This window comes from Chlamydotis macqueenii, chromosome 3 (assembly GCF_036417535.1).
Source record: "Chlamydotis macqueenii isolate bChlMac1 chromosome 3, bChlMac1.mat, whole genome shotgun sequence".
In the NCBI taxonomy this organism is placed as follows: domain Eukaryota; kingdom Metazoa; phylum Chordata; class Aves; order Otidiformes; family Otididae; genus Chlamydotis; species Chlamydotis macqueenii.
The window spans coordinates 113,907,228-113,927,120 of NC_141558.1; the positions used below are offsets into that span (position 1 = coordinate 113,907,228).

The 19,893-nt window shown below is 42.6% G+C and overlaps 1 protein-coding gene across 5 annotated transcripts in view; it reads right to left on the reverse strand.

The window, feature by feature from the left end:
• AFTPH (aftiphilin) overlaps positions 1 to 6,522 on the reverse strand; it is a 47,859-nt gene extending 41,337 nt beyond the window's left edge. For 2 of the 5 annotated variants that reach the window (XR_015257973.1, XM_086743281.1), the window contains exon 1: positions 6,334 to 6,521. The gene's annotated coding sequence lies outside the window, so the exon portion shown is untranslated. Of the gene's footprint in view, positions 1 to 6,333 lie in introns of all 5 variants that reach the window. The other 3 variants (XM_086743279.1, XM_086743278.1, XM_086743280.1) reach the window with 2 other exon arrangements.
• Between the last annotated feature and the right edge of the window lie 13,371 nt (positions 6,523 to 19,893).

A 19,893-nucleotide genomic window follows, 5' to 3' on the forward strand; every position in this document is an offset into this window, starting at 1 on the left:
CATAATTCTGTAGGCCTTATGTTTCAAGGGATCAACCCAAACCATGATTTAATTCACAAAGCAGAATTTGAACACATCTATGACCGATGTGCAGATTATTTATCTTCCCCATATTTTTGAGGAAATTGGCTCCCAAATTTATAAGTCAGCTATGAAGTTAACATGCACTTTCACACTTACCTGTTCATTTAAACATTCTTGAAACATACAAATTTTAAACAAATAGAACACACTGATTTTTCAGCACACTATATAGTGAGAATTCTGTTTTGAGGGGAATTACAGCAGCTTTTACTTGCACATAATAGAGCAGCTATTTCCATGACTTGTAACACACAACAACTCAGGTTTCTGGGAGCAGACCTCATACCTTGAAGTGAGGAATCGGAAAGAGTTTAAGTGTTCCTGTTTAGATTGGATTATTTTAGCCACAGTCAACAGATTTATGTTGACAGGTGTCAGTAAGTTTTTCTGAATCATAATAGTTTATAATATTAGGCTGATGATGGATTTCCAACAATTCCTCACGACATGCAGTTGCCCAACATTTTACAGAAAAAAAAAACTATTAAAAATTCATTCTCTTTCAGATGCCATTTTCTGCAAACAAACTGTTTTCAAAACGAAAATACCCAGCTGAAAACACTAGTTAGCTCTCTCTTGCTTCCATGTATGTCCCTATATTCATACTTTGGTATTCATTGTGAAGGAATTTCACAAACAAGTTTCAGTATTATAAATATAAGACCACCGTTAAAGTCATGCTATAAATGCAGTTCACCAACATACTTAAAGCACATATTGACATTTTACTTTAAAGAAAAAAAAAAAAAAACAAAACCCACAAAACAATTGCTGGTTAATTTGCTCAGATTAATTTCTGGTACTGTAGGTCTTTAAGTATTTTCTAAGGTCATAAACATTTAAGAACGTACCTCAGGTTAATTTGAAACACTCAAAAGAAAAGAGAAAACAGAAATCACTAATACTGGAAAAGATAAGAGTAGTAGTTGAGTTAAGTTTTGAGAGGGCAAGGCTTTGTAAAGACAAAATGCATACCCTTATTTTATGTCAAGACACTAAGTTTCTAAAACATTTACTGTCAAACCAGGGTATCTTACTATTTGCTGCATTAAATATGGAACAATACCTGCTTTCCTCGCACACGGATCACATTCTTGTTCATTACCTTTTTGTAGGATAATAGCAATAGTCTAACAAAGGCATGGCAGCAAGAGAACAATGTAACACACACTACAACTACAACACACAAAAGCAGGTATAAATAGTTTCTTCCCTGCTTATCTTCTAAGGCAAAACTTGAAATAGCATGTTTGGCTCTTACATAAGACCTAAAAAAACTGGGAGGCCACAAACAAAGAGTATCTCCAAAGGAATATACGAACACAAATTCAAAAGAAGAAACGGTTCGTAAAGCAGCACGATCCCTTTAACTTAAGATGAACATTAGCAAAGCAATGGATAACCTCTCAACTGTGGATTACTCTGAAACCAAAGCTGAGTTAAGCAACCCATCGCTTAAAGCATGAAGAAAACAAAATAATCAGAAATGGCATGATCAAGATCTCCATGACAGAAATGACAATGTTACTGAAATGCCCTACAGTAAAAGCCTTGCAATGGCAAGGAGAGGGATTCAAGTCATTAGCTGCTAGCATCTGATCTTTCCAAGAACATTTAACTCTTCTACTGTGAGGGAATTCCTCAAGCAGATACCAAAAATACCACAGTAAGGACCAGTTTTAGACTTCTCATTACAGCAAAATGTTGGCTTCCAGTAGGAAACACTGTCTTCTTCTGTTACAGCTTTACCTTTTCATTGACTTATGAACAATGGAAAATGGATTTACTGCCTTTCTGCATCTGACAATTTATTTCTAGAAGGGCCGTGGTAAACGAGGAGAGCTTGTCTGTTAAAACAGTATTCCTATAGAGCAAATCCACTCTACAAAGAGAGTCACTGTCCAGGTTGAAGTCAATATGTTCTTAAATTGCTTTAATAAGCTTACTTTTATTTTTTGAATAAGTTACCAGAAAAAAAAAAATACAGCAAGAAGCCATTTACTTCATAAAGCCTCCAAGAAATCAATGGTTTTTATTTTGAATTTAATGCTGTTACAGCCAGAAGGTCCATTACCTAAAGCAGGAGTTTCAGAGCACTTTTTTCCCTGCTTGGACATATATGAGTTCAGGAAAACAATGCTTTCCAGTTCCAATAAGGACAATGTATCTAAGCCTTATTTCTCATTACCCAACATTTAGAATTAATCAATACCACTGTACATTACCGTGGTTTCAACAAACACCGAATATTCTAGACACCTTCTATTGGAAGGGGTTGTACGTAAAATGAACATTGAAGTAACAAAACTCAGGAGACTGCCATCAGGATTCAGGCACTTATCTCAGGCAGCTCATTCCCCCTGTCCTCTTGCCCTCCCCAGGCTGGTAGTAAATGCCAGGCATCCTCAGACAATTCAGCTTACACAAGATTCAAACCTCTATGGATAGTGCTCCTCTTCCTCTAATCACTGACAATACAGGAAGGCTAAGTTAGGTTGCACAAATGTGAAATTGAAACAGGTCTGGAATACAGATGTCTTCCTTTCAATCTTACTTGTTAGATTATATAAGCAAGCAAGCAAACGTAATTTCACTAGTTGTTTCTCCCCTTTTCATTTAGGTTTAGCTGTAGAATTGGAGGAACATTTGAAAAATAGGAACCTAAACATTACATTAGTTCACAAAACACTTTTTCAACCAAGAATAACATCACTTCCCCAAAACCAAAAGACCAGGTTATGTTTATAAGTTACTATAAGCAAATAAATTTAATGTTTCAACTAAAAATCTACTGACTTGCTTTAACAGCTGCAGATAAAGACACTGTCTGTACCTAAACTTGTAAACAGTGGGGAAAATGTTATGTTCATATAGGCAAATACATCTGGCTGGGAAAGCCAGTCAGGTTTAAATCTGTCTCTGTGGGAACACAATATTTGCACCCAATGTACAGCACACATCCATACAATGTGTAAAGACAGATGTCGTAAGTAACACATAACTTGGATGTCTTTATTCTTATCATTTCTTAAATTCATTTTAAAACAGCATTCAGCTCCATGAGAAAATTTATTTCTGAGTGTTACCCTTAAACATGTTACCTGGAAAACTGTTCTAAATTAAGATGAAAAGATGAAAAGATGCTGGATGAGAAAGTATTAAAACAAGAGTACCTAAGGTCCGTTCTCAGAGATGTATTTAGAGTAGTATGCTCTCCATCACATATAGAGCCTTCCAAACTTCACATAGACTAAACAGCAGATACATTAGCCCAGACGTGCGCTCCTGTATGAAAGGTTCTCTCATAGCTTGGTAGAGAAAAACACAGTTGCATAGGGAGAACAACAATAGGTCTTCCTTCCATTACTGCAAAGTTTTGCTTGTTTTTAAGTGAACAAATTTTTTTTTTTCAACATGCAGAGAATAAGTAGGTGAGAAAAGAAAGCAAAAATAAAACCCGGCTGAAGCAAGTCAAACACACTTAACAAGAACAGGTTTACACTATGCATCATTTATCCCACCTACCGACAGCATCTCATATTAAAAACACAATACAGGAGGGACATCTCATACTCTAAAGAACAAGATGTATTTTCCATCACTTTTCAATAGACATATGAACTTGAGGTTTCACATTTCCTTCCCCCTGGTACCTACTTTCAAATGTACTAAAGTGAAGACAAGATTTGTCCTTCCTTGTGGTTCTTCTCAAATCCAAGCATCCTGTTTAGGAAGTCCAAATTATTTGCCTTACAGAAGCAGACTCATTAAAACACCTTGCAACTTGTACAGAAACATTCTCTGTGGTACCAATCCAAAACTTTAATTGCTAAAGACATTAGCATGGAAGAAAGACTACTGGAAATGAGACTGTCAGTTCTCAAACAATGCACATTTCAAGGCCTTTGTGTGCATAGGAACAGCTTACACAGTGTGTTTTCTGCACAAAGGAAAAATAAAATTAACAGACAAAACTTCTGGAACCTAGCAATGAGCAGAATCTAAGACACTTGTCTTAAGAGAGCTATCCAGATAAGTTATGAGGATTTTGAATCCCCATGAAAAGGTTAGCATGTCATTGCACTGAAATGTTCACAAAGACATAGTTTAAGTTGTCAGTACAATAGCACGGAAAGGAATGAACATTTTGTTGAAAAAGATAATGAGTATCTGAAAGATTATGCTGCCAAGTACAGTGAAAAACAACTAGATCCAGCATCAATTTCTTTACCGCTGGGTTTCCAACTGATACCACTACATATCTGCAAGGAGAGCTCTATGAATATTTCAAGAGGAAAGGGCAAAGAGTTGACAGAGGTCCATCTAAGCTGCTCTATTATTTCCACTGTGAAAGACAAGTCTTTTCAGAGCACTGAAAGCTGCAGAATATGATTTTATGTAATTAGGGTGTTAAAGTGCTTGCACTAATTTAGTAAGTTACTAAAGAAATTCTTAAGTCTAAACGTAAGATCACACACTGCCTTCATCAACAGAAGTGTAACACAAACATCATTCAATGTGTATAACTCTGTATTTTATAGACTATTAAATCCTTTGCTAAACAAAACCGTGATCAGAGCAAAAATAAAACAAAAATAAATTTAAAAATAATCAAACAGCAAAAACATAAACATATTGAGGCCAAGAGCCTTTAACTGCTTACTTACAAACAAACTAAGGAAGTAAAAAGAAGAGGTCATACTTTCACATGACCTTAGAAGGTCATACAACATGTACTTTATGCAAACATCACGTGGAATGGAAACACCATCGTCACATTAGCTTTTCTGAAGTCCCTTTACTGTACAGTTAATTCTTATTTTTAAGTTTAAATTCTCATATCCTCAAACTTATGCTATTTATTTTCATCATTATGAAAGGACTGTTTAAAAAAAAAAAAACAAAAAACAAACCCAAACCAAACAAACAGTGCCTCAGTAGCCACAGGTACTTTGCCTCTTCCCCTGGCTTTCCCAATTAATGTTATATTCCTCCAGGATACTTCAGGAAGAGGAACCAATACCTATGCATTAGCTGTTTGAGCATGCATACAAACTTCTGCGTGCACTGACAATACAATCTAACGTTTTTATGCTTAAAGTAGGCTAATTGGTTTCTCAAGTCTAGTTCATATGTCCAGAGAATAAAACAAGGAGGAAATACTTTTAATTTTGTTCAACCTCCAAGGGCCAGCCCAGTTAAAAACCAGCATCCATCAAACTCACTTTACCAATAACTCAACAGCTGAAGAAATTAGTTCTAATGAAGCACATTGTGCTGTAAATAATGCATGAAAACTAAACTTATATGACCAATGCAGTACAGCTCTTGTCAATGATGCTTCTTCTACTCACTGCCTTCATTTATGAACAGATGTTTGCTTTAAAAGGAGTGTCAAACTTCTGAAGGTTTCAATTTCTGTGCTGAAGTTGGAAGGAAGGGAGTGTCACCATCAAGAAGCCAACTTACTGATGGTTTGAAGGAATCCCAAGGTTTAACCTTTGGTTTAAGGAATTGTCTTCTCTAAGGAAAAAACAGCATTTTGGCTCATCATATAGCCACCCATAATAGCAAACAGAAGTGTCAGGACGTAACAGGCATTTCAGCAATTTTGTCCCATTTTAGAATAGTGTTACTTCTTAAAAAAAAAATTAAGAATCGTAACTCTGTTTCAGTGTGTCCTCTTCAGATGCGTTTAGTAACCGACATGCTTAACGCCCCTTAAAAAAAAAGCAAGCTTATCAGGAAAAACCAAATACACAGGACAGCTCAACTTCTTGTACCACACCACTGAGCCCTCTCTTCCCGCCGAACCCCACAACAACGCGGGCCACTCGCCCCAGGCCGGCCGCCACCCCGCCCGGAGCCGCTACGGGAAACCTCCCGCTGCGAGGAGCGGCAAAAGGCGGCTCGACCCCCGCCCGAGGCCCGCCGCCGGGGGACAAAGCCGCCCGGTTCCCAGGCCGGCCCTTACTGCGGCCCGACCCCTCGGGGCTTCATCCCCCTGCCCAGCCCTCCCGCCCTGGCAGGGCGGCCCGGCCCCGCCGCCCTCCCCCGAGAGATGGAGGGGGAATGGCCGGAGAGCGCCTTGCTCTGACCAGGCCCCAGCCGCTGCAGGCTCCCGAGAGAAACCCCGAGGGGTCCCCGCCCGCCACGGCGGGGCAAGGGATGCCCTTCTCCGGCCAGGCCCATAAAAAATGAGCCGACTCCCCCGCCTAGCTCGGCGGTAGCGGCGGTGCCGTCTCTTACCTGTGGGCTGCGCGGGGGGCGGCGGGGCCCGGGCGGGCATGGCAGCGGGCATGGCAGCGGGCAAGGAGGAGGGGGAAGGGAAGGGAAGGGGAGAGGGGAGGCGGCCGGTTATCTGAGGCCTCCCGCGGCAACCGCCATCGACGGGGAACCCATGTCACGGCGACAGGAACCGCGTCGCTGCGGCCCGGCCCCCTCCCGGCGGCCACCGCCTCCTGCCCCGCCACCGCCCACTTGGCCTCCCGGCAGGCACCGCACCGCACCGCCACCCCCGGAGCCGCGTCACTGCCAGCAGCGGCCGGCGGGGCGGGCATGTAAATAAATAAATAAATAAATAAACGGCGGCCTGACGCGGCTGCGGTGGTACCCACCTCCCCCGCCGGGTAAGGGAGACGGTGGTTTGACCGCCCACCCGCCATCTTAAGTACTGGCAAGCCGCCTCCATCGCGGCAGGGTGGCCATCTTGGACGAGGGGTGAGGCGATGCCGTGGGGTGATGCCGTGGCCGCCATGTTGAGCTCGGGAGGAAGAGGGCAGCGCCAGGTTGCGGTGTTTTCCGTGTCCTGGCGTAGACTGAGATGGTTTAATTTTTTTTTTTCTTTTTTTTCACCCTCAGAGGTGTCATGTGGGCCGCGCCAGGTGAAGCCCTGCGCTAGGGCTGGCTGCGCTCGGTGCCAGGGATCCCGTGAGGCGCCGAAAACAAGCGGTGACATAAAAACAAAACCCACCAAACAACCCTCCCCCCATCCAAAATAGAAATGGGGAATTGGGGGTGAATCCCTTCCCGCAGCTGGCCGGCGGCGGCGGGAGGAGAGCTGGCGGAAGGGTCGGGCTTCGCGGCTGGGAGCGGCGCCGCGCTGGTACCGGTCGCAGCGGGGTGCGGAGCCCGGCGGAGCTTCGCGGCCGGGACGGCGATGGTGGTTATCCCCGCCCTGCGGGAGGGTTTCCTTTCCAAGCCTTGAGGGTTAGGCTGGCATTTCTGCGTACGAAATTGCTTACTGCAAAGTTTCGCCCTCTTGAAGTTTAGAGGGGGAGCAGTCTGATCCCACGTGTGTGGTCCCGCAACCCACCTCTGGAGTAGGCTGCCATGTTCCTTACACTTTTTATGTCTCCTTGTGACCAAAAAGGTGGGTAAGTTCCTTCAGCTTCAGCGTCTGCAAACCGCTTAGGCCGGGTAGAGTCCCCGAGAGCCTGTCTGCATCGCACTGAAACCTGGGCTCCTAAGCATCGGGGTCTGCCAGAGTTGCCACCTTCAAAGAATACATTGGTACAAATTGGTTTCTGGAAAAAAAGAGATTCATGTGATTCCCCCCTCATAGGGAAGGTGCGTATGTAGGCTACTTGTAAATGCAACACCAGTCAAATCCGACTTCAGTGGAACTGGCTATTTACGGTTTTGTTTGCTTGTTAGAATCACAGAATGGTTAGGGTTGGAAGGGACCTTTAAAGGCCATCAAGTCCAACCCCCTGCAAGGAGCAGGCACATCTCCAACCAGATCAGGTTGCTCAGAGCCCCATCCAACCTGGCCTTGAATGTTTCCAAGGATGGGGCAACATCCATGGATGTTTTTTGTCGGTTGTGCAAATTCTGTAAAAAGGAGTTGAAAGACTGTAAAAAAAACCATACAGGGAAATACTAATTTAAAATACTATTAATAAATAAATATATCTATCTATCTATCTTACTTGCCCTTTTTCCCAAGGAGCACAAGCAGACAACGGTTTGACCTCCTAGACAAAAGAATATTTACAGCAAAACCCATTAAGGGAAATAATGACAAATAACAACGCATGCATGCTTTTGTTTTTTTCTTTTTTTTTTGTTTGTTTTCTAATCTATTTACACTGTATTGTGAATATTGTTCAGAACTACCAGCACATTAGGTCTTTAAAAATGCATAACCTGGTTTTAAATAATGTGCAAAGCCTGCCATACGTCCTTTGACAGTAAAGAACTGAACACTCTACAGCAGTTACAACATACTGGCAAATTACAATAATAAAATAGTGATCAAAGTGTAATGTTAAAGCTTTGTTCCTACAGAGGCTTAAGCATATGTTTAAACACACAGTAGTTTGGCTGAGGAAGGCTTAAAACAAAGCTATATGTACAACTTGCCTTGTCTCAGGTTTGTGGAATAAAAATGCCTCAAATGCATTTAAGAGTAATAATTAATATGCTAATTTAATAAGCAATATAAGGCCTTTGTAAAGCACAGGGAAATTACATTGTTAAGACAAAGTTTCTGTTACATTAGGAATCCTGTTACAGTAGCTGAAGATAATAATAGGTGACTATTAATGAGGCTGTGTGACTATTAATGAGGCTCTATGAGTATTGCATTCGCCGCCTGGTGGCTGTTTTCTTTTTTTCAGCTTAAGTGTCAGAAATGCAGCGTAAAGCTTGTACTGACCTGGCAGGACAGAGGGAGAAGCAGTGAAGGAACTGGCAGGTAGGGCAGTTTAGCAGCTAGAGATCTTTGACCTTCACCCAATGTACAACAATGTATTTTACAAATCATAAGGCTTCAGAGGAGAATGCATAAAAGCAGTGAAATACTTTGTTGTAAAGCAACAGACAGACTATGTCATTTCTTCCCATGTCTGGCAGTAGCCATTAAATTCCAGGGGCCCAAAATATAGCTCACTGTGTAGTGTCAGTCCATAAAGAATTGTTTCCCATTCCAGCTGTGTTTCATTGATGGTCATTGGCCATGAGTGTTAATCGTTCTTACGGCAGCACTGTAAATAATATAATTAAAGAAGGTAATTTAATCATTATCTTCTCTTATACAGCTGATGTATCAATGATTTGAATAAGCATATGGAATAAACACGGTGCCTGTAAACTTCCCAGACAGCGACCGGAGCCCTAGCACCCTAGATGATAAAGCCCTTCTGTGGAAAAGACTAAACCTACAAGCGCAACCAAGTACCACAGGCAAAGAGCCAGAAAGATCGACAGTGTCAGTAATTAGGTCCTAGAATAGAAGGAAATTTGTCAAGTAAAATTCCCAGATGATTTTAGGAAGTGACTCATATCCTAAGCTACAAAGAAAGGCAGAAAATCTCTCCAAATGGTCCCTACCAGTTCGATCAGAGGGAAATTTCCTTCTCTGTCTTGCTGGTATTCAGTAATTTCTGGGACCAGAAACTTTAATCAGTATGCAGTTGTGAGTCTGTAAAATTAATTTAACTTGAACGCAGGATCAGTCAAAAGGTAAGCGTTCCACGTTAAAAAAATGAAGGTGATCTTCACTTAAGCATAGTGTGAGTGATTGACAAGATGTGTGGGATTTCTTTAGTCATTCCTGCGTAAGCTTTGCTGCTTGAAGGAGATTACATTTGCTTACGAAGGCAGACTGACTCTTTATAATAGCATTAGCCATATTATGTATTAGTTCTGTGAAATGGAATCCAGGGGCTACAACACTAATTTCAAGGTTATATTTTCAACATATGAAAGTTTCCTTTACAGAATTGCGTGGATTATAAACACTGTATGTTATTTGGAGATTATTCTAGAGTAGGATTCTGTTGATTTTCAAACATACGGTGTTTCTTTTTAAAGTGTATACTTCCAAGCAATTTATTTTCTTACAGCATGGTGAAAAAACGTTGTAATTTTGAGCTATCCATCTCAATGTGAGGCCCCTCTGCATAGTGCAATAGAGGTTTTAAATCAAGCAGGACTGGCCTCGGTAACTCTGAGGTCCAGCCTTGACTCGTTAGCTGCAACAGGGCAGCTTTTTCAGTCACTGCTGCTGAGTCCTAACCTGTCAGGAGAGGGCGCAGCCTTCCTAGAAGTCTCGAGTGGAACAGTATCCTGGTGTGTCAAGATGATTCAGAAAGGCTATCTCCCAAAAACCCGCATGGTCTGGGGGCTCAGACGCTCCTCCTGGGTTGGGAAGTGAGGATGGCAGGAGAACTTTTTATGGTCTACATCCGTGTCCTTCATAAGACTTGGTCATTCATAATTCTGAAGAAAATTTGAGTATTTATAGGGAAACAATTTAACTTTTTATTTCTCTTTTTGGAGTGTACAAGGTGGTTCCTGAGTGTAACTTTTAGTTTATAGTATAAGCTGTACCATATATTGTGTACTGTAATGCAAAATATCTTCTGAAAGATGTTGAATTGCTAGCAGTGGATACTGCAGTTCTTTTTTTTTTCTCGTTTCTTTCTTTTTTTTTTTTTTTAATTTCCAAAATGCGTACAGTACAACATGGCTCCTGGCAGTGCAAGCTTTTTCTGGCTTCCCTGCTCAGTGTATGAGGAAGAAACTTGCTGTAATCAAAGACTAGATGAATCTTCAAACTTCAGGCAGTTTACTTCCCTCTCTGCTGAGTCTTGCAACGCTGCTGATCAGAAACTAGATAGTCTGCTTCCTGAGAAATTGTGATGCTTGATTTTTTTTTTTTGATTCACAATTGAATCGGACATTTGAAGATTTTAAATTTTCCTTGGAATGAATTTTAAATAGTCTTTGGAGCTACCAGATAATTTCATTTCACTAATGCCAAAGGCTTTCATTTGTGCTATTGTCAATGCAATGCTAATTTAAATTTTTCTATGGAAATGAAATATAAAATTCAAGCAAATTGAAAACAGGAAATCAAGCCACTGCAGTTTATCTTCACAGAATGTTTTGACTCTTTCCCATCCTAACATGAAACTGAATTGGCACATTTCTCTGAAATGTTTTTAATTCAGTAAAACTGCATTTATCTTCTACCATTATAGCTGAAATAACCCCTACTACCGCATCATCAAGTGGAAAGAGCTTGTCTGACTGAATTCGCCAATCAGCCTCAAAAGCTTTACATGAAAATTGTTCGTGGCTGTGGTTTCATAAGGTGAGTGCTATCAAAGCTAGCTGAATGGATAATACGCGCTTTCTGGTGGCTTCTACATGGGGAACAGTTAGTAAAAGAAAAATTGTGCAGTTCCTGTTAGTTAAGCCAAACAAAGCTGCAGTTGAGCAAAGAATGAAATAAGCAGCCTGTTACTAATCTCCACTGCGGATCTGTCCTTTGGTGAAGGTGGTAAAACAGCTCTATGAGCAGCCTTCTTTCAGCAGTGGCGGTGCCCTGAGCTCCATCCAGTGCAGACTGCCCGGCTCTTCCACAGGGCACTGCAGAACTCTCATCTGTGGAGCTGAGAGGGCCAGGAGTGCCTCTTGGCCCAGGGCATTCCCCAACCGCATCAGACACCCCCTTGTGAAGAGCCCATCTGGGTCTGTGAGCTGGCTGTGCGGCAGAGATCCTGAGGATGCCCGTTGCCTGCAGTTCAGTGTCTGAGTTAATGCCTGCTCCAAGTGGCCTTCACGTGTCTTTCTTCTGACAGTGAAAGGAACTTGCTGAGCCTGGCCTCCCCGTGCTAGGTCTTAGCCGTTATGATAACCCCTTTGTGGCGGTCCCTGTTTCCTCTCAAATCTATCCAGAGGCACTGAGGTACTCTTCCGAATATCTCAACTGCCCATGTCTTCTGCATCGCTACTGCTGCTTCCATTAGCATTGACCTCTGGGCATGCAGAATGACCCAGCACTGGTTTCTCTTGTTTTGGGCATCCAACAAAGGTGTCTCAGCTTTTCCCAGCCCTTCAAGGAAGGGACTGTCTCCATCTGTTCTAGGTGCGATGGCATAAAATATAAAACATTGTAATGTATGTTTTAGATGCAACATGTAAATCTTTTGTTGCAAGTTTGTTACTGTTTTATTCAAATCTCCCTAGCTATCTTTACTGGAGTCATATTTATGACACCTAGAAGGTATTACTACATCATCAGCCCATTCTCTTGTGATTCACAAGCCATTAAAAATCTCAGAATGGTGCTTAAACAATCCTAAATGTGTTAACTACAAAGAACCCTGTGTAATTACAGGAAACATTAAATGGCAGTTAGTTTAGGTGGGTCTTAGCCATCTCCTACATCTGAAGGGCATGTAGTTCTTTGATTTTTGGCTCAGGGCAAGATAGGGTTGCTGACACGCAACACTGTTTGTTGGGAAGGTTTATTTTGTTGTTTTGGTTTATTTTCTTTTCTTCTAAGGAGCTCCTTTCTGAGTCTCAACCAGGTTTGCAGCTGATCTGGAGCCCCTAATAAACATGCAGGCTCACATTCTTGCCATGTGAGGGCTACCCAGTGGTTTAACCAACTCATGAATGTCAAAATTGCCCCATTTTACCTGCTGTGGTCTAGACCACATCCTCAAAGTGTCAGAAGTTAATGACTTCAGTTTGGCAATACTATGCGTACACCTGGCCTCAACATATTTTTATACGTAACTCATCAGCAGCGTGTGCAAAGTGTATTTTAGTGTATGTACATTTTAATGATTGCCAGGCTTGTCAGCAAAGGCAATAGACAAACCAATATAGCTGGCAAAAACAGGCAAGCTGTTGGCAGTGCCGGCATGTTCAGATGTGAAGGGGATATAACAAACTTTAAGATGAGTGCAGGCTGAAAACAATCTGGCTTCAGCCCTGGTTTAACTATGTTACTCAGGCAAGCTGAGCGGAAGAAACAGCTGACAAGCATAGCAGCCCAGCAAGCTTTGGACAGCCAACATGTACTATTTTCTCCTAGTCTAACAAGACTTCCTTCTTCTAGAAGATGGTATTGTGTGAGTACCTCAAGTGTCAGGAGGAAAGCAAGATTTCTAGCTCTCTCAGTAGCAAAGCAAAGCTTTTCAATGTGACTAATTGTTTTTTTTCAATACAGGCTCTAAATGCAGAAAGCTAATACAAAAATAAATCAAAAGTACTCATTTAAAGGAAGTACCTCACCTTTAAGAGGCATGGCTTGTGAGTTTTGTACATTTAAGATGAAAAGTGCTAAAAAAATGGTTGAAGACCATTATTCTGTTTTAATGATCCAATTTATTTATCAGACAAAGGTGAGTTGATTTCCATAGGTATCCTCCTTCCTTGTGCATCAGCTCCTCTCCGTGATGACAGGAGTCAAGAGCCACTGAACACCCTTGTAGATCAGCTGGCAGGAAATGCTGAGTTACAAAGTACTGACTCTGTGTATGTGATGGGCGCTGTTACAGCCGTCTCTTGCATACTGAACTGTCAGGGTAATAAGACAGATGCCCGTAATCTCTATTAACGTGTGTTTTAAGGCTTTTAAATTTCTAAGGCATTGTTGGGGGGGTTAGTTTGAGGTTTAGGAATACTGGAATTTACCTGTTTTTTATCTATATACACATAAAAAAAAAAAAGATCTGCAGTATCCTGCTGTAATCACACAAGGTCATTCCATATCTATACATCAGCACAGTCAGTGAAGTTCAGGTGCCTGGTTCGGATGTTTTGGACAAGTTTTCCTCACAAGCCAATGTTGTGTGACTGGCAGTGATGCATATCAATACATACAATTTGATCTTTTTTTTTTCCAAAGGTCATACCCTTTTCTCTTTACAGTGAATGGCAAAATGCCCGTTAAACTTAAATGACAGTAGGATTCAGTTCCAGGTTTTAAAATAGAAATGGCTGAGGTTTTCTGGGTTAATGACAACTTCTGTCCCAAATGCAACTGCCATGCAAGGAAAGTGGTTCCTTTTGTAGATATGTGTCGAAATCCTTATTGTCTTTCAGGCTCATATCTGATGCATGTTTTCAGTACTGCATATGTCAATTTTGTCCTCTCTCATATTTTTCTGCAATGGATTTGCTTTCTTGATCTATGTTCATTGAGATGCAAAGCATCTGAGATGTAGGCACATAACAAGGGTAGGTCTCAGAAAAACAGGATTGCTTTCTGGAAAGCTCTTATATGAGAAATATGTGAGATTGGCCATATGTGTTCCTAAACTACCTGACAGGCTTGTTCTCATAGGTAAATTAAAAACAAGACAGAATCTAGAGAGAAAATACCATGCTCCAAATAGCCAAATGTTTTTGAATGCTGACAGAAGTACTGTCTGCCCCAGCTGCCCTGGAGTCCTGCCTGCGATGGCCTTTGGCTTGCACCAGCAGCCAGGATGAGACCCTCAGACAGAGGGGTCTGTTGGTCTCCATGTGCTCCCCTGCTTTTATCTCACAAGCAGGTAAAAGCAAGACTGAACTGCTGACATTTGTGTCAAGAACAGGCAGAATGTGGGAAGGAACAGGCAGAAGGGAGTGTGGAGAGCTGATCAGAGGGAAAAAACAGCAGGATGACAAAGGTAAGCAGGGCAGATGAGGAGATGAGATCCATCCCCCACCCCTTCAATATCCAGGATCAGTCAGAGATCTCCTGAGAGCAGCCGAACCAGCCCTGTTGCCACATGGAGGGCTAGGAAAGATGAGATTAGGTAAATCCAGATACCTGAGCAATCTGTTTAAATTCACCAGGCTCTAAGTAGGAACCCTCTCTCTAAATCATGGCTAGCTGGGTTTCAGTGCTAGGAAAAGGATGCTGTCTCTGAGCCAGCTCCTTGCTTCTAGTAAGCACGCTTACGTAATGTCACCGATGTGCTCTGCAGGGGCCCTTGCCAAGGAAGGCTTCCCCTTGCCATTCCCTGCATCTCTCCACCAGCTGTACAGTCTACGTGCAACCTGTGTCATTTCAAGGGAGATACTCTGCATCTTAGCAGTGAGCTGCAGCCACCTCATCGCTAACCTTATTGAACTCAAGGGATGTGTATTAGCAGTGAATTTGGCTCATGGTTTTCAGTTTTTAACCACTGAACTGAAAAAAAAAGTGTAATAAGCGCAATAAACATCAATTTACAGAGTCTAGAGCTTGTAGCAAGGAGCCTCGATCCCCACCATAGCTGAGAGAGGGTTATTTTCAGAGCACCAGCTTGGGCTCTGTATGCTCATCTGGCCAAAGAGAGATCTGAGATCAAATCTAGATGTTGAGGAATTCTTATACCCCCGGTCTTCCACGTATGCAGTGCTCGTGAGTTGGAAACACTGCTCCAAAAACAGCACCAAAAGCGCCAGGACGCATCTTCCCAACACAAGCTGATTGCCAGAGGTCTCTAAGGAGCAACTTTGTCTTGATTTTCCTGCATTTATGGAATTGTTTATAATGTAGGGCACAGGGTTATTTGCTGTCTGCTCCCTCCGATGCAAGTCAGCAGTTCAGTGGATTTAAATGAAAGGCTGATGGGGACTTACAATCGGCTTGCATGGAAATGGCATTGGTCCAACTGCCCAGTTGTGGAATGTTATGAGAGCAGAGCAGATATAATTATTTCCAAATTTGGCCACAATCCATATTTTATCCATATTTATCCATATTTTGCTGCAAAAGGGCTTGTCTTCTTCAGCAAGAAATCCCCTGGGCAGAGAGCATATTCTCAGTAACTCACTGTTTCCCCCATACTGCGTTGAGTTTCTAACAAATCCTTCTCTGTGGAGGAGCCAAGATGCATGACCTTTGCTACTGATACAGCTCTCTCCCAAAATCAAACCTCTATCTCCTCGGCAGCCTGTCTCACTTAGGAAATGTTGCAGCTGATGAGATCATTCACAGTTTTCTGAGCAGCAACTAATTCTTGATACAAAACCTGTTGGCAGTAGCCTGGATTTTTCAAGGAAAATACTCCTGTGCGTATCATCACATGGTGGAGCAGGAGGGAGTTTCAGGAGCGCTGCAGAGATCTCTCACCAGTCAGATGCTTGTTCTGCTTATTCAAAGAGATGGTGGGATGTGAACCAGCTTTCGTTCAAAAATAACGTAGGCATTTTAGCACGTGACTGCTCCCCTCAAGTATGTCCTCTTGTACTGCCTGGGACCATTTTATCTGAATTGTGCTGAGGGAGCTCGGCTGCCATCAGATGGCCCATTGCAGGGTTGCTTCAGGCATGAGGATGATCTAAACTGAACCTGCTGCGGAAACTGTTGCAACCTGACCTATTCATCTCTTGCTTGTAGCCAACCAGACAGGGATGGATGGTGCACCCGCCTCATGGCTGCAGAGCCACAAGGCTTCTGATCTTTTTTCATGTATAAATGTCTTCAGATGCAGTTTCACAGCAGGTTACACTGAGAAGATTTTTCCTCTCTGCAGTTCTACACCATCAAGACGTGCTTAAATTACCCTACAGGCTGTGCCTTCAGAGAGGCCCGAGTTACTCACACATCTCTGGTTCTGGCTGACAATTTATACGCAGTTACTAGCTAGGCCACTTCTCTGGAGAGTCCCCCCTTTCCCAGTCTGACAGAGATGCAGGCAGACGTAGCTACAACTCTGTGCTACCTAAAAAACCCCAGCATGATAACCCCCTACAAAGCGTGACAAAGAGTCACTGCGTGCTCAGGTTTGCCTTGGGGCTGGTTTGCGTTTACAGAGCTGGACCAGTTTCTCTTGAGTCAGATTCTGTTACATGCAAGCTACTGTGGTGCCTTTAATTCGCTTTAAGAGTGGATCAGATAGGCTTCTTCCCCCTTTGCAATTACTACCTTGCTATTGCTCTGTTTGTTAATGTGTATACCAGTAACATTGCACAGCTACAAGCATGCCCCTGGGCCTGCCGCACTAAGTGTCCGTGGTGTTTTCTCTCTTGATTGTGTAGAAGGAGTCACCGCTGCATTATAAACTTACCTCTACAGCTTCTCGAGGCTTCGTTTTGTCTGTGGGAAAGCTTAATGTGCGACAAGTGTCAAGCCTGGTTTTCTGAGGGATAGGCTGGACTGTTACATCCTGAGCTGAAAGGAGACTGTTTCTTTTTCTGCACTGGAACTGGTATGAGGGAGCAGACAGCAGTTGGTCAGAGCTGTGTTGGACACCAGTCTAACACTGGCCCTGGGTGAGGCTCCACGGCAGTCTCCAGGTTTCCCCTGGGAGTCATAGTTTGGTTAGAGTAAATATGATGGCGAATGAGTGAGTCTGATGAAGAACAGAAAATAACCTCTGCCGTTGTGGCAGCTAGTGCTAGAGTCTGGAAAATACATAGCATTTTTGCGAGCTTTTGAGTACTGGTTTTATTCCCATGAATCTTTTTGGCTGATCTTATACCTTGGTGTGGAATTCAACCATTTCACATCCCAAGAAGCAAACATCACCACCACAGGACCTTCTTCGGGGCACGAAAGTGCTGTTTGCATTTCCCATTGCACTGGTATTTCTCAGCTATGACAAAACAGAACTAGTGCTTTACCAAGGCAATGGTTGCTGGAAAAGAGGGGTCTCCCAAGGGATTATAGATTGTAAGTTGCTCCTTTGGTAGAATGCAACAAGCTGCAGTGCTATCTACCTCACACACGTATGTACACTTCGGACTCATTAGAATTAAAAATGTTTTGAAGGTCAGGAATAAAACTATGTGTGACTGTATGTCTTTACACATTTTTTGCAAAGGACAAAAAGAAAAGAAAGTGATACCTGCTTTTTTTGGGGATTAATATTGTTTGTCTGCTTGAAGATTGTTTTCTCTGATGCTTTTGTGCATGGTCTTTTACAGCTCATGGGCTGCTCCTGTGTAAAATTCCTTCAGAGGATGCTCCAGAGGAGCCAACTGGAGTTAAAGCAGCTAAAACACACACAAAAAACTGTGTCCCCGTCCTTCTTTGACATCTCCTTCTTTGACTATCCTTAGTGCTGTCACTCTGTCCAAGTAGGACCACCCTTGCCTAGGTCTTTGCCCACAGAAGGTTTAGTATAGCCCTAACCTAGTTAGGAATCTGAGGGTTTTCACCTTATTTCCTTGGGGTGTATTAAAATGGATTATTTTGATATGAGGAGTATAAACTAGGCAGAAGTAAAAAAAAAAAAAAAAAGTAAGATTTAGGCTCTGAATCTCTAAGCTCCAAAGACCCTCAACATCCTGAACGCCACTGGCAATAAAAAATGCCGGTAAATGCAAAGTCTTGTATCTCTGAAGTCTTCAAGTTTAACAAAGTAGATGAACATATCATTGCCCCTCTGTTTCTGCAGTTCATCAGAGTCCTTAGCCCCAAATCTTTGCTCAGTCTGTAGCTGGACAAAGGAGACAAGGGATTTGAAGTGAGTTACAACACACTGGGACTCCTGAGTTTAGCTAAGACTGCATATAACAATAATATTGTCTTAGAAAATGAAAAGCCTGTGTCCTGCATCTGCTGAGCAAGGGGTTTCATGCCCTGTTTTTTTTTCCTGCATGCTGGCAGATTGACAAAACGGGATGCATTCTGGCTGCGGCTAAATAAGCAGCTGGAGGCCTGTTATCTCTGTGCCCTGTTCCCTTTCTGTTTTCAGGCGCTCTGCCCATTCCCTCTCCTTCGTAGAGGCTGCAGCGTTATGGGAGGGTGAGCACGTTAACATACATCATAGTGTTGGTGCTAGCTGAGAGTGAGCTCAACAAATTGTTTCTGACCTATTCCCCCAGAGGTGGTCACTTAATAATTAATACCTGGTATTTATACCTTTTCGTAAAGCACTCTGAAACACCTGTCAAGCTGACTCAGACTTTGTGTAGCCAGTGATCATTCACCCATCTCTGGCGTTCAGCCATCTTGGAGTGATAAAACGTAAGCTATGCACAAAACTGGCGATCTGAAACAGCGCAGGTTGCAAGGAAACCCCCCAGCCCAGAGCTGTTTGGTAGCTTGGGTTCTGAGAAGGCGCTGTTCTGTATCTTCCTTTATATGCTGGTGCTGAACAGTTCAAAAAGGACAGGGATTAAAAAATTACCCTATTCATCCAAGGAAAATTATAAATCTGCTCTCTTGAAATGCAGTTCTACTTTTTCTGGTTTTACTTTTGGTGGAAGGCGAGGCACACTGTGTTTTCCTGTTGCCACCTGTTTCTGGCAATGCAGAACCTGCTTGAAAGCCACTGAAAGTTCCCATAACCAAGAATTACTTTGGATATGGCTGGTAGGAAACTCTGTTCTCAGCAATATGGAAAGTAATTAAAAAAAAAATAAAGTCACATGTTTATAGAGCCCTTTTCACATAATTTAGTGTTTCTAGTTGATAGTGTATTGTGTTTCTTATTCCTACGTGTGGAAGATGCTTTGCATCACCTGTCGGATGCTGAAGAGGGTTGTGCAGGTGCTGCCCTAAGTGCCTCGGCTCCTTCCAGGTCTTTTTATTCAGATCTCTTTCCAAGCCTGGCAGGACAGGTGAACCCCTGTGGAAGCAGAATTGCAAGTGTCTTTGTTGTGTGTGTGATGCATAACCCTCTGCCTTCAGCGCTGAAAGCCTTTGCTGTTCTTCACTTTCTTATGGTGGTAGTTTCCTTCCTATTAGAAGATGCCTAAGGAAAGATCTAGAGTCACCTATCTGTGGCCTTTTGCTTCTAGCTCTCTTCTTTTTTTTTTTTTAACTTTAAACACAGGATGTGTATGTGTGTGATGAGCAGATCAGGCATCTACATTTGGGTGTTTCGTGGAAGATGAGTGCCCTCATGGTTCCTATATAAACATTGGAGCTAAGGCCTCTGAAAGCTAAGGTCTTGATGATCAGAGGGCTGGAGCACCTCTCCTATGAGGACAGGCTGAGAGCTGGGGCTGTTCAGCCTGGAGAAGAGAAGGCTCCGGGGAGACCTTACAGTGGTCTTCCAGTACCTAAAAGGGTCCTACAGGAAAGATGGGGAGAGACTGTTCAGTAGGGCCTGTTGTGACAGGACTAGGGGTGGTGGTTTC